Source organism: Ochotona curzoniae, unplaced genomic scaffold (assembly GCF_017591425.1).
Source record: "Ochotona curzoniae isolate NIBS_2020 unplaced genomic scaffold, NIBS_Ocur_1.0 scaffold_461, whole genome shotgun sequence".
Taxonomy (NCBI): Eukaryota; Metazoa; Chordata; class Mammalia; order Lagomorpha; family Ochotonidae; genus Ochotona; species Ochotona curzoniae.
Window position 1 is genome coordinate 7,047,790 of NW_024467120.1, and position 12,781 is coordinate 7,060,570.

The following is a 12,781-nucleotide window of genomic DNA, read 5'->3' on the forward strand; positions in this document are numbered from 1 at the left end:
CAAGTCCCAAGCACAAGAGGGTTAGTACAGGTGCCAGTGGGGAAGACTGGAGGAGCAGGAAGAGCACAAGGCATGGCTGGTACTGCGCTGGGTCCTACCATTTCTTTGGTAATTTCATGCAAAGCCTAGGGCTAAACCCTAGAGTGAGAAACGTCTTTCTGAGCCATTTTGCTGATGTATTACTTCTCAATTCTGCAAGTTTGCCTCCCCCCTTCCCCACCCCCGCTTTGGGTCATCTTTGCTTTCCCTGGCTTCTTGGCTCTGTTGGGTGGTGAGGGCTTAATTTTGATGCACCTGGCCTGCCCTGACACCACACCAACACACCAATACTTTTTCTTGCCCTCAAGTGCTAGCATTTGGTTTCCCAGACATGATTCTTGCGATTCTGATTCTGATATCATACGTGCAATGTAAGGGCAGAGACAATAAAATAATATTCAATCTTTTCTTGAAATAGCCATTGAATTCAAGACCTTTGTTAGGGCTCTGCTGGGTTTTTTTGTGGGGGTTGTGTTTTTTTTTTTTTAATTGCACTTTGGGAGTAAATGTCACGTAATCCATACACACTTTTCACTTTTTAATCAGCTCCTCAAAATTACAAAAATATTCTCTGAGGTGAAATTACAGTATTTTTCTTCCGCTATTTCCTGGCCTGATACAGTACTAATCTTTAATGAAATTCTATGTCAGTTACAGAAGCTCCTGTTTCAGGGATATTACTTTTCTAATTAGGGGACGGAACTGACTTGATAATGGAACCGGAAATGGAGAATGACCTCTGGCCTCTTCCTACTTTTTCATATTACTAGGCAAGGTCACCACACTCAAGGACCGCCCGTGGGACACCACATCAAGTCTTCACTCAGAGGTAAGTTTTGTAGAGAAGTCCTTGTTGCTTCAATGACCAAAAATATAGTGGTTGCAGTGTAACTTCCCACACTTCATTACACAGAGGTATCATTAAGGATCCTTTCCAGATTGTTTAGGAAAAATCCAGTGCCAACTCTGTTGACTTCACAGATTTCATTTATAAGCATGAAAACCACTTCTGATTTTGTGTTTACTCTCAGCTCCCGTCTCTTAATTTCGCCTCACTTTGCAGCTCTACTAACCACTGAAACGTGGGCACTTTCAGGAGTCAATGCTTTGGAAGATCTGAGGGAAAGAGCATATGTTTTAAGACGGTAAAAGAAGAGCAATTTACGCTGGCTTAAAACAAGTAAAAAACAAGAAATGCCTGGAGGTGTTTTGACAACATATTGCAGTGTTGAGCACTTGGCTCATTCTGTCTTGAATGGCAGGTGACTGTCGGAGGTACTGAGTTGCTCTTAAAACTATAAGCAGGAACACCGGTATGGCAGGGATGTAGGAATCCGATCATATGCTGACCTTCTAAAAAATATAAATTGCGGGCCCGGCACGGTGGCGCAAGTGGTTAAAGGTCCTCGCCTCGCACGCCCGGGATCCCATATGGGCGCCGGTTCTAATCCCGGCAGCCCCGCTTCCCTTCCAGCTCTCTGCCTGTGGCCCGGGAAAGCATTCGAGGACTGCCCAAAGCTTTGGGACCCTGCACCCGCGTGGGAGACCCGGAAGAGGCTCCTGGCTTCGGATCGGCATAGCATCGGCCCGTTGCGCTCACTTGGGGAGTGAATCATCGGACGGAAGATCTTCCTCTCTGTCTCTCCTCTCTGTATATCTGCCTTTCCAATGAAAAAATAATAAAAATAAATCTTTAAAAAAAAAATTGCTCATTTCAGAATCATTATAAAAAGTGCATTAAGAATTTTGACAAGCACTTTCTTCATTAACCCTCTCTATTCCCACAAAGGGATGTTAAATGAAACTTAAAGGCGGGTTAGTGAGGGCAATTAAGACGTAGAAAACGAGGGGCCTGCACTGTGGTGCCATGGCACGGTGCCATTTGCAACACTGGCAGGCCCTATCAAAGTGCTGCTCTGAGGCCCAGCTTGCTCCACTCCCCATCTAGCTTTCTATCAGTGGACCTGCAAAGGCAACACATAATGGTCCAAGTGCTTGAACTCCTGTCACCCACATGGGACACCCAGATGGAGCTCTGACGGCTGGCTTCAGTCTAGCCCAGCCCCCCACTTTTGTGGTCAGTTAAGGACTAAATCAGTATATAGAAAATCTCTTTGTCTTTCCCTCTCTATCACTCCTTCAAGTGAATAAATCTTTTAAACAAGAAATTTAAAATGAGATTTGCTTTAAAGATAATATGTAGATAGAATGAAATTAATGTATAAAATGCATACAATTTATGGCATGCTTATTAGAAAAGAAGTCCGGGTCCAACTTTTGTGGAATGGTTACAGTGAGAAGACCACGGACCATGACTTGAGTCAGGGTTCATGGAATAGAACCGAACTCAGCCCGAGGCCTCACATCCCTGGTTCTGAAATCTCCAAGTCACAATTGCTCTGAAGATCTTCAGAGAAAACATCATTTAAATATTGTCGGGGAGAAAGTTCAATTCCACACAGGTTTATTGAGCGTCTAGGATACTTAGTTTATGTGTTAACTTTGAAGGTTCAGATATGTGATCAAACATTATTCTGAATGTTCCTCTTAGCGCTTTTTTCTGGTAAGATTAACATTTAGCTTCATAGGTTTTGAACAAAGTTACTCCCCCACATGTGAATGGGCCTTATAGAATCAGAAGATGACCCAAGTTAAAGACTTGGAGAAGAGAATGCTACCCGTGGGTGACCTTTGACCTGGAATTGCGACATCAGCTCTTTTTTGGGGTCTTCGGTCAGCCATCTCCCTCTCAAGATGGTATGCTTGCCACCCTTCCAATCACATGCATCATTTCCTTAAGTGATCTTCATACACCCGCCACACACACACACCCTCCACACACACACACACACCCTCCACACACACACACAGCCCGTTGCTGCTGCCCTCCCAAGAACACTTACAACAGCTAAGCAGAACAAACCTTCTCAGTGTCTCTCATTTCTCCACGTTAGACCCCAGGTTACAGGTGAACCTCTCCAGGCCCCTCCCTACCCAGACTCAGCCGATTGAACACCACACCGTGTCTTCCCCGGAAATTGGAACTGAGCAGAGAAACCAGCGTCTACCTGGAATCTGAGGAGCACTGTTTATCTTGCAAGCCAATTGATTAAGCAGAGAAAGCCATGGTTATTAGAGAAGAAGGAAATCTGGGAGTTGAGAGAGAGACAGCACTGTGTCCTCACGCTTCCTAAAGCCAGTTGTACGCTGGCCCTAGAATCCTCCTTACAACAAATCTGCATCATTTAATTGGGCTTGAGTTTGTTTCCTATCGGCAATCCAAAGATCCTAACTAATACAACCGAGTGTGTCCATCTGCCATGCTATGGTTCCCATCCTATCCGCCTCCCGCCAAAGACAATTGACAGGCTCCCCTCCTGCAAAGAACATCAGTACCCAAGGGAGGGGCGCATTTATGAGTAGATAAGTCCTGTAATGTAGAGTAAGGGACAAGATCAGCATTGTCAGATTTGGAAATAAACCAGGATGCTGAGCTAAATTAGATTTTCACATAAACAGTGTGTCTTTTTTTAAAAAGATTTATTTATTTTATTGGAAGGGCAGATTTACAGAAAGAAGGGTAGACAGATCTTCCGTCTGTTGGTTCACTCCCCAAGGGGCTGCAATGGCCAGAGCTCAGCTGATCCAAAGCCAGGAGCCAGGACACGAATCAGCACCCGCATGGGATCCTGGCGCTTGCAAGGCGAGGCTTTAGCCACTGTGCTAAATCACTCTGGGCCCAAGATGAGTAATATTGTTAGCATGTGTCTCAAATACTTCATCTTGGAACCTCAGAGATGTGCTATATGCATATATTGATTAGGTAAGGGAATTTAAACAGGTATCTGATAAGACTTATTTAGTTTTAATTAATTGGCTGTTTTCTGGAGAAAATAATACCTGAGTTTTAAGTTTTAAAGGAGTTGTATGAGTTTGCTGGGTGAAGAAAGGCAAGGAGAGTATTTGAATGAGAAATAGAAAGTGATGGAGAAAGCACAAAATCTTAACACAGCAGTGTGTATGTTGAGAACTCAAACCTTTGAGTGTTAACAAGGCTCCTTAGCACCAGGCAGTAAGGCTAAGAATGTCAGTAACTACATTGGAATTAACATGGCATGGTAATCACAGTAATGATTTTCCCTGAGCATACACCTACTGGAATGTCAAAAAAGGTATTTTAAATGCAATAATTCACAATGACACCAGAAAGCTAGAAGGGCTTACACAGCAAATAAAAGCTTTGAAGAATTCCTGGAAATAAAACATTAATAGGATCTAGTTATCAGTGAAATAAGACTGAGAAAAAGGAGACATTTGCTTTAATGTTGTTTCAAATAAGAACAGGTTTTCCTAAGGATACTTAAAGTTCATTGGCAACAATAAGAAGAGCCTGGATACATGACTGTGATAAGTATCCAAAGATCTGCCGTGGGAATATTCAGCCTAGTGGTGCCTGCTCGTGCATTGGAATCAGATCTGGGCTTGATTCCCGACTCTAGCTGCTGACCCAGCATCCTACTAATGCACACTGGAAAACAGCAGTGATGTCTCAGGTCTAATTGGTCTGCTGCCACCCATGGGTCTGGATTAAGGTCCCTGATCCTGGCTTTGGCATCTGGGTAGTGAACAAGCGGATAGAAGGTCTCTCACCATCTCTCAAGCATGAAAGCAAACAAAGATCAGGATCTCTGGGGTCCCTGCAGCTCCCCCCTCCTTCCTCCACTCCCTTCTTCCCCTATCCCCCTCCTTCTCCCACCCCTTTCCTTCTCCCACCCTTTTCCTTTTCCCATTTGCCAGCCCACAATTTCCTCCTGGAATAAAGCCTTGAGGATGTTTGTTTTTCTAACTATGATAAGGGAGAGTTGTTAGGGTTCGAATTATCATAAATATTTGTGTCTAGATTAAATCAAGGAAAACTAGAGATAACTCAAAGCTTTAGTCAAGATTGTAGACCGTGAATACTCCAAAACTAAAGTAGGTTGGCTCTTGGAGAAAATTGGAAGGCCCCAAGTGGAGGCACCATCTTGGTTCTAAGAAGCACATTATTCTGCTTATACATGAGGGTCCTTCAAGAAGCGTTTTTTTCATACGTTTAGCATATTTTGATAATGATAGATTTTGTATATTTTAAGTGTAATAACATTATGTTTTAATTTCTCAGATTATCACTGACAGGAAAATTCCAATTATATGGAAACTTTTAAAAAATTTGTATCACTGTAGTCACAAATTGTAGATACACAATCAAATTCATATACAATTTTTGGCTATAAAATCAGTATCTTTAAAGCTGTATATATTTAAATTGGGTCTTACAGAATTATCTATATTGAAAATCTAGATCAAACGACTATGACTGCGGGCTGATATTTGGACCAGTGCATCAAGCTAAGGGTTATACTGTGCATATGGACTATACTGTGTATCCAGATGTACCACTTTTTAAAATTTATCTATTTTTACTGCAAAGTCAGATATACAGAGAGGAGGAGAGACAGAGAGGAAGATCTTCCATCCGTTGATTCACTTTCCAAGTGACCACCAACAACTAGAGCTGAGCCAATCCAGAGTCTTTTCTGGTTCTCCCATGTGGGTGCAGGGTCCAAGATTTTGGTCCATCCTTGACTGCTTTCCCAGGCCACAAGCAAGGAGCTGGATGGGAAGTGGAGCAGCCAGGACATGAACTGGCACCCATGTATGATCCCAGTGCATGCAAGGCAAGATTCCTAGATACTCCACTTTTGATTTAGCTCTGAACTAATGACCTTGGGAAAACAGCATGATTTTATCAAAGCATGTAAAGTATATGAAAATTAGCAAATAAGATCATTTTCATATTAGCTTTTGAAAAAATCACTTCTAAAATACTTGAAGTTACTTATTAAAGTTAAATGGTAATTTACAATAGTTAATAAATATTATGTTTTTTTTTAATGATGAATTGCAAAGAAAGGGAGTGAAGATGCAATGAGAGAGATCTTGCATCCACTGGTTCATTCTGCAAACAACTGCCACAACCACAGTTGGACCAGTTGGAAGCTGGGAGCCAGGAGCTTCTTCCAAGTCTTCCATGTGTGTACAGGGAGGAGCCCAAGGATTCGGGTCATTTACTGCTGCCTCCCTATGCCAGTAACAGGGATCTAAGTCAGAAGTGGAACAGCCAGGACATAAACCAGCACCCATATGGGATCTCAGCTCTACCGGCAGAGAATTAACCTTCTGTTCTACCATGTTAGCCCCCAAAATATTGTTTTTTCAAATCAAATTTGAAATTTAAATATAACAGATGGATAGTACTTTTTAAATTGCACTGAAAATTACCCACAAATTTGGTTCTCAGGATCCATGTTCTTGCCCTTGGAAAAAGTTAGTACCATGGTATATTTCTAGTACATGTAGACCCACATGTCACTTTTACGGGTATTACAAATTATTGAAAATTACAACATTTAATTCAGCTCTCATGCGCAATTCTTTTTTCCAATCATGAGTTCATTTATGAGTACCTCCAGACCCCCACTCTCCCCCGCTGTAAGGCAAGCAAGGAAATAGATGCTGAGCCCTCTTTGGGAACAATGCTTCATTATGCAAGAATCTGCCGCATTCATCTCTAGAGGAAGGATTTGTCAGGATAATTAATTTGTATTTTTTTTCTTTCCTGTGTTTCTGCCTCTCAAATCCTCTCTGCCAAAGCAATATTCACTTATGCATCGGTGGGGCTCAACTCACAGACCCTGCTGGTGTTCGGACAGAATTGTCTTCTTTTGTTTCAAGGTCATGGGCGGGAGATGAGGAAGCGTGCTTCTCCGTAGTGTTGGTGGTATTAGCTGGAGGACACATGCTCGGGGATGCCAACTCTGCTGTGCCCAGTCTGACTGCCACATCCAGAGTGAGAGAGGCACCTGTGTCTTCTTTGACCATTTATTTTTGTGCAGCACCGGAAGGAGTGTGGCTGCCCCTGCCCTTCACCTTGGCCTGTCATCCAGCTCTCACTTGCAATCATCAGAAACAGTTTCCTGTTATCAAAACTTGAACCCAGTGGGAGGTGACCAGAGAATCTAATTTCAGTGGACAAAGATGCTGTTTCATCTAAACCCACACTGCAAATAGGAACAAGGAAGAAAAACCACAAAACAAAGCAACATCCACTCGACATCTGATGAAAGCTATTACGGGAGAAAAGCACCAAATGCAAGCAATTAGAGAACTAACACTAATACGCAGTGTTAAGAAGAGGAGAGGCAGTTAGAAGCCAGAGTGATGGATGCTACTGGCCAAAGTAAGGCACTTCTAGTGGGCTAAGGAAAGGAGCTCAGCAGGAGAGGGGCCTTATCACATTGGTGCAATAGACAGGTTACCGACTGTGGTGCAAAAATGGTTTTGAAGGGAATATGATTAAAGGCAGGAAACCATTTAGGAAAAAAAATTTTAACAGTTATGATGGAATTTGACACAATGAAGACCATGAGGGTAGTGATAAAGGAAATTTTCTGAAAGTATTTAATCAATACAGTATTTAGACTGTAGTGATGAGGGAGGGACCAGCTTGCAGATGTGGGTTAGGAAGCCAGCATACCATAGCAGAGTCCTTTGCTTCAGCTTTTGGCTCTGGCTCCTAACTCCAGCTTCCTGCGACCACGGGCCCTGGGAGGCGGTGATGACTGAGCACATAACTAGGTCCTCACCACTCACATGGGAGACCCGGATTGAGCTCCAACTCTTGGGCTTCAGTTCTACTCCAGCTTGACTGTTAGGAGCCTTTGAGAAGTGACACAGTGATTGAGATCTCTCTCTCTCTCTCTGTCTTCTTCCCTCCCTCCGTCCCTCTCTCATATTCCTGAATCTGTAATAAAAAACAATAAATACAAATTTTGGAAAAGAATATAATGGTAGGCTAAATGTGAAGAGTGAGGAATAAACCATTCAAGGGTAGTGTCCACGCTTCTGCTCTCTGAGTCATCGGGATTGATGTCTTACTAAGTGATTCTTAAAGACAGAAGAGAAGTAGATGGGGTTAACGTTAAAAATTTTTAAATTAGACATAATAGTAATAAAATAACATCAACCAAGAGTAACAAAAGATGATTCTAGTGGAGTTTCTAAGATGGACTATCCCTGATTCCACCTGATGCTTTGGGAGATCTATCTAGACTCCGCTTAGTGCTCTAAACATTCTGACACACAGACACTCATGTTAGTCCTTTTTGACAGTTGAGGCAGTAGATGTAATGAGTTCGAATAACTTCCCCAGACTCACAGATAACACCCTGAGTATATAATGTGATCATCATAAACCCAACAGCTTATTAGAGTCGCGTCACAGTAAGTCGGCTTCATCTAGCGCTGCATAAGAATACACGCCCAAACCCTCTTTCTTAAAAAAAAAAAAAATGATAAGCATTTATTCTCATTCAGTTCCTATGGATCACACCTTGAGCAGCTAAGCTAGGCGGTCCAGCCTGGGGAGGTCTCGGGCACTGGCAGCGGCCATGTTAGCCGGGTGGGACAACTCTGAAGGCATGTCCACTTCGTTTTGATTTACTCTCCTGGTGGCCACATCGGTGCTGGTTGTTCACAAAAGACTGGCATTTCTCTCTGTGTGGAACTCTTTATCAGGACCATTGAATGTCCTCCTGACGTGGATGGTGGTTTTCCCAGATCAGGTGATCCAAGAGACAAAATAGCAGAAGCCACACAGTTAGTACAACCCAGTGTCAGAAATCACACCTTGTTGCTTGCTCAGCATCCTGCGGTAACACACAGGTTAGCTGTATTCAGTGTGCGAGAGGAATGGGCAAAGCAGAGGATCGCTGGCGTCATCTTGGATGCTGGCGGCCATGCATCCTTTCATCTGGCAATGTGACACTAAACCACAGTTCCCTTTGATGGTGCAGTCCGGCTCTCAGTTCAGCTGACTTCACCTACGGATAGATTTTCAGACAAGCATGCACTCTCTACGCTTTAGGCAATCAGCTATAAATATTGTAACTGTCAACCAAGCTTTAGTCTATGTTGAACAGCAGGACATTTGACGTTGTAATTCTTGACAGGTTCCTGGAGGGCAATGCGTACCACTTGTTGATTAAGGGTAGAAATGGGGCTGGTGTGTGGCACAGCACATTAAGCCACTGCCTGCTACACTGGCATCCTATATGGGCTCCCAGTTCCGGTCCTGGCTGCTCTGCTTTATTTAAAAAAAAAAAACAATATTTAATTTTATTATAAAGTCAGACATACAGAAAGGAGAGACAGAGAGAATGATCTTCCGTCCACTGATTCATTCCCCCAGCAACCACAATGGCTAAAGCTGTACCCATCTGAAGCCAGGAGCCAGGAGCCTGCAAGTGCAGGGTCCCAAGGCTTTGGGCCGTCCTCGACTGCTTTCCCAGGCCACAAGCAGGGAGCTGGGTGGGAAGTGGAGCAGCCAGGACTTGAGCTGGTGCCCATGTGGGAACCTGGCAGATACAAGGTGAGGACTTTAGCTGCTAGGTTACCTTACCAGGCCCTAATAAATATTTCTTTAAAGGGTAGCAAAACCCCATCCTAGCCAATCTCTACCATCTACCAAACCTCATCTCTGACTACTTGCTCCTTGTTGGTACGCTACAGTTGCCGTGGCCCTTTTTTTCATCTCAGAGCATTTGACTATCTATGCATCTCCTCGGCTTGGAATGCCTTCCTTCCCTCTTGCTTCTCTTTCTTCTAGGCTGCTTTTGGAACACCAATATCTTACAGAGACTCTGTCTCTCCCTTGGGATTCACCTAGAGTGATGACCTCTCCTAGTTTTGGACCTCAAGCCATGTCCTGGGCAACCCTGAAGAATCAGCACCCTCGGGGGCAAGAAAAGGCTCCATTTGTCATTTTGTCACAAACAGTACTACTAAACACACAATGATTGCTATTATCTGTCAGTTCTCAGATGCAGTTGTAGCCCTGACTTTATCTCCATCAAGAATTAACTTGTACCAGAATGTTGGAGAATAGGGGCTGGTGCCATGAAGCAGTAGGCTAAGCCTCCACCTGTGGTATCAGCATCGCATATAGGTGCTGATTCATGTCCTGGCCATTCCACTTCTGATCCAGTTCTCTGCTTCTGGCCTAGGAAGGCAATGGGAAATGGCACAAGGGCCGGGGCAATGGCTCAATTGGTTAATCCTCCCCTTGCAAGGGCTGCAATCCCATAGAGGTGCCAGTTTGGGCCCCAGCTGCTCCACTTCACTTCCAGCTCCCTGCCTGTGGCCTGGGAAGGAACTAGAGGATGTCCCAGGGCCTTGGGACCCTGAACCCACAAGGCAGACCTGCAGGAAGCTTCTGAGTCCTGACTTCAGATCAGATCAGCTCTAGCCGATGTGGCTGTTTGGGGAGTAAGCTAGCGAATGGAAGCTCTTTCTGTCTCTCCTTCTCTCTGTAAATCTGCTTTTCCAATAAAAATAAAATAGATCTTTAAAAACATAAATTAAAAAAAAAAGAATCTCAGGTGTTGCACTTAAGGGAGAGATGCAGAATAAACTCTTAGCTCCTGGGTTTTGATTGACTTAGCTCCAGATTTGGGCAGTGAACCAGAGGGTGGAAGGACTCTCTCTAATTCTGTCTCTCAAATAAAAATAAAATAAATCTTTAAAAAGGTACTAAGAGGGTCCAGTGCAGTAGCCTAGCAGCTAAAGTCCTCAACTTGAATGCTCCGGATCTAATGTGGGTACAAGTTCATGTCCTGGATGCTCCACTTCCCTTCCAGCTCTCTGCTAGTGGCCAGGGAAAACAGTAGAGGATGGCCCAAAGCCTTGGGATCCTATACCTTCATGGGAGACCTGGGGTAAGCTCCTGGCTGTTGGCTTCAGATTGGCTCATCTCTGGCCATTGCGGCCATTTGGGGAGTGAAATGGCGGAAGGAAGATCTTTCTCTCTGTCTCTCCTTTTTGCATATCTGACTTTCCAATAAAAATGAATCTTTAAAAAAAGAACTAAGAAATCAAAATTAATTTTTTTAAATTGCTGAATAAAGGGGCCCGGTGTGGTAGCCTAGTAGCTAAATTCCTCGCCTTCCATACATCAGGATCCTATATGGGTGGCAGTTTGTGTCCCAGCTGCTCAGCTTCCATTACAGTTCCTTGCTTGTGGCCTGGGAAAGCAATAGAGGATAGCCCAAGGTCTTGGGACATTGCGCCCACATGGGAGACCCAGAGGAGGCTCCTGGCTCTTGGCTTCGGATTGGCTCAGCCTGGGGAGTGAATGAACAGACAGAAGATCTTTTTCTTTGTGTCTCCTTTTCTCTGTAAACCTGCCTTTCCAGTAAAAACATATATGTATTTTTTTAAATTGCTAAATAAGACTTTTACAAACATCAAAGACAAATCTGCCTTAAACGATCCTATTTCCCAAAGCAATTTTCTAGTGTGGGGGTGTTTTGTCCACTGCTGTGCCGGTCAGTTTTTCCCAGCTGGCTCTTTGGGGAGATACCTGGGCTGATGTGCAGAACAGCCAGTATATGTGACGGAAATATTGCACCCTACCATCACTAATTCTTCACTATGACCATGAGAAAGAGCACAGATCCGGGCACAGAGCTGGGATAGAGAGGGCGACAAAAGGACCCTGATCTGCCTTTGACACCAACTTCATCTTTTTATTTCTTCCTCAAAGATTTACCCGTCTTCCATTCCTGACGAAGCAACAATTTCCAGTCCAAACCTTCCTCAACTCTCAGAAAAGCAAAGAGCCTTCATAGAGCCAGCTTTGTGGTTAGGCTGCCCCCCTGGACACCAGCAATCTTGCTGCTGATTCTGGCTGCTCCGCTTCCAATCATGCTGCCTGCTGTTGCGCCTGCGAAAGCAGCGAAGGTGGCCCAGGCCCTTGGGCCCCTGCTGTCCATGGCAGAGACTTGGATGGAGTTCCTGGATCCTGGGTTTGCACTGAGTTAGCCTTAGCTGTTGTGGCCTTTTACGGAGTGATTTTGTGAATGGAAAATATCACTCTGCCTTCAGTTAAATACATTTTTTTTTGTAAGAAAGAGAGCCTCGGATTGACAACATTCACTCTCCCTTGAAGATATTTTGACAGCAGAACTTGATATTGTTTTAGAACCAAGAAACACATCAAAGTATTTTGTTAAGGTCACCGATTAGGGCAGAAGAGGAACTAAGTAAGGTAAATATTATTTTCTGTCTCCTTTCACTTTCAGCATCTCATTTGTAGGTCTCCTAAGTATCGCCGGGATATTATTATTCCAATTTTCTCACCAAAGATTCCAAGTCCAGGAGGTTTAAGTGATTTGCCCCAACTCACCGAATTAGGAGGTGGAGTACATAGGATTTGAAGATGGTGCCATTAATTCGGTATATGGGCCGTTAAGTTTTATCCTGCATTACGAGGAACCCATGTTGTGTTACAGAAACCTGAAAGGGAAGACTGCTATAGGTGTTTCTCAATCAACCACACAGCCTTCTCAGGATGTGGCTAGACAATGACAGAGCTAACACACTTGTGGCATAAAGAAAGTGGGCTGTAAAGAAGCAAATCAGAAAATTTCCCTTTGGACTGCATGCTAAACACAAAGCCAGGCAGAAAAATAGATATAAATCTGGGGCTAAAGGCTTTTCCCCATGGATAGAAGAGCAACGAGTAAGTTGTTGTAAACTGGGTTTCCATGGGGCCAACCCACGGAGATACTGCTAAACTCCGCACAAATGATGGGGTCCCCTCCACTGGAGTCTCTAGAAGCCAGCCAGTTTTGGGTGGCCAACA

At 43.9% G+C, this 12,781-nt stretch overlaps 1 long non-coding RNA gene across 1 annotated transcript; it reads right to left on the minus strand.

Annotated features, from left to right (window-relative positions):
* Window positions 1-8,421: 8,421 nt before the first annotated feature.
* On the minus strand, window positions 8,422-12,435 carry LOC121147782. The gene is made up of 2 exons (XR_005882471.1): window positions 12,323-12,435; window positions 8,422-8,960 (listed from the first exon to the last, which is right to left on the minus strand). It is a non-coding gene; the product is annotated as an uncharacterized LOC121147782 (long non-coding RNA).
* Between the last annotated feature and the right edge of the window lie 346 nt (window positions 12,436-12,781).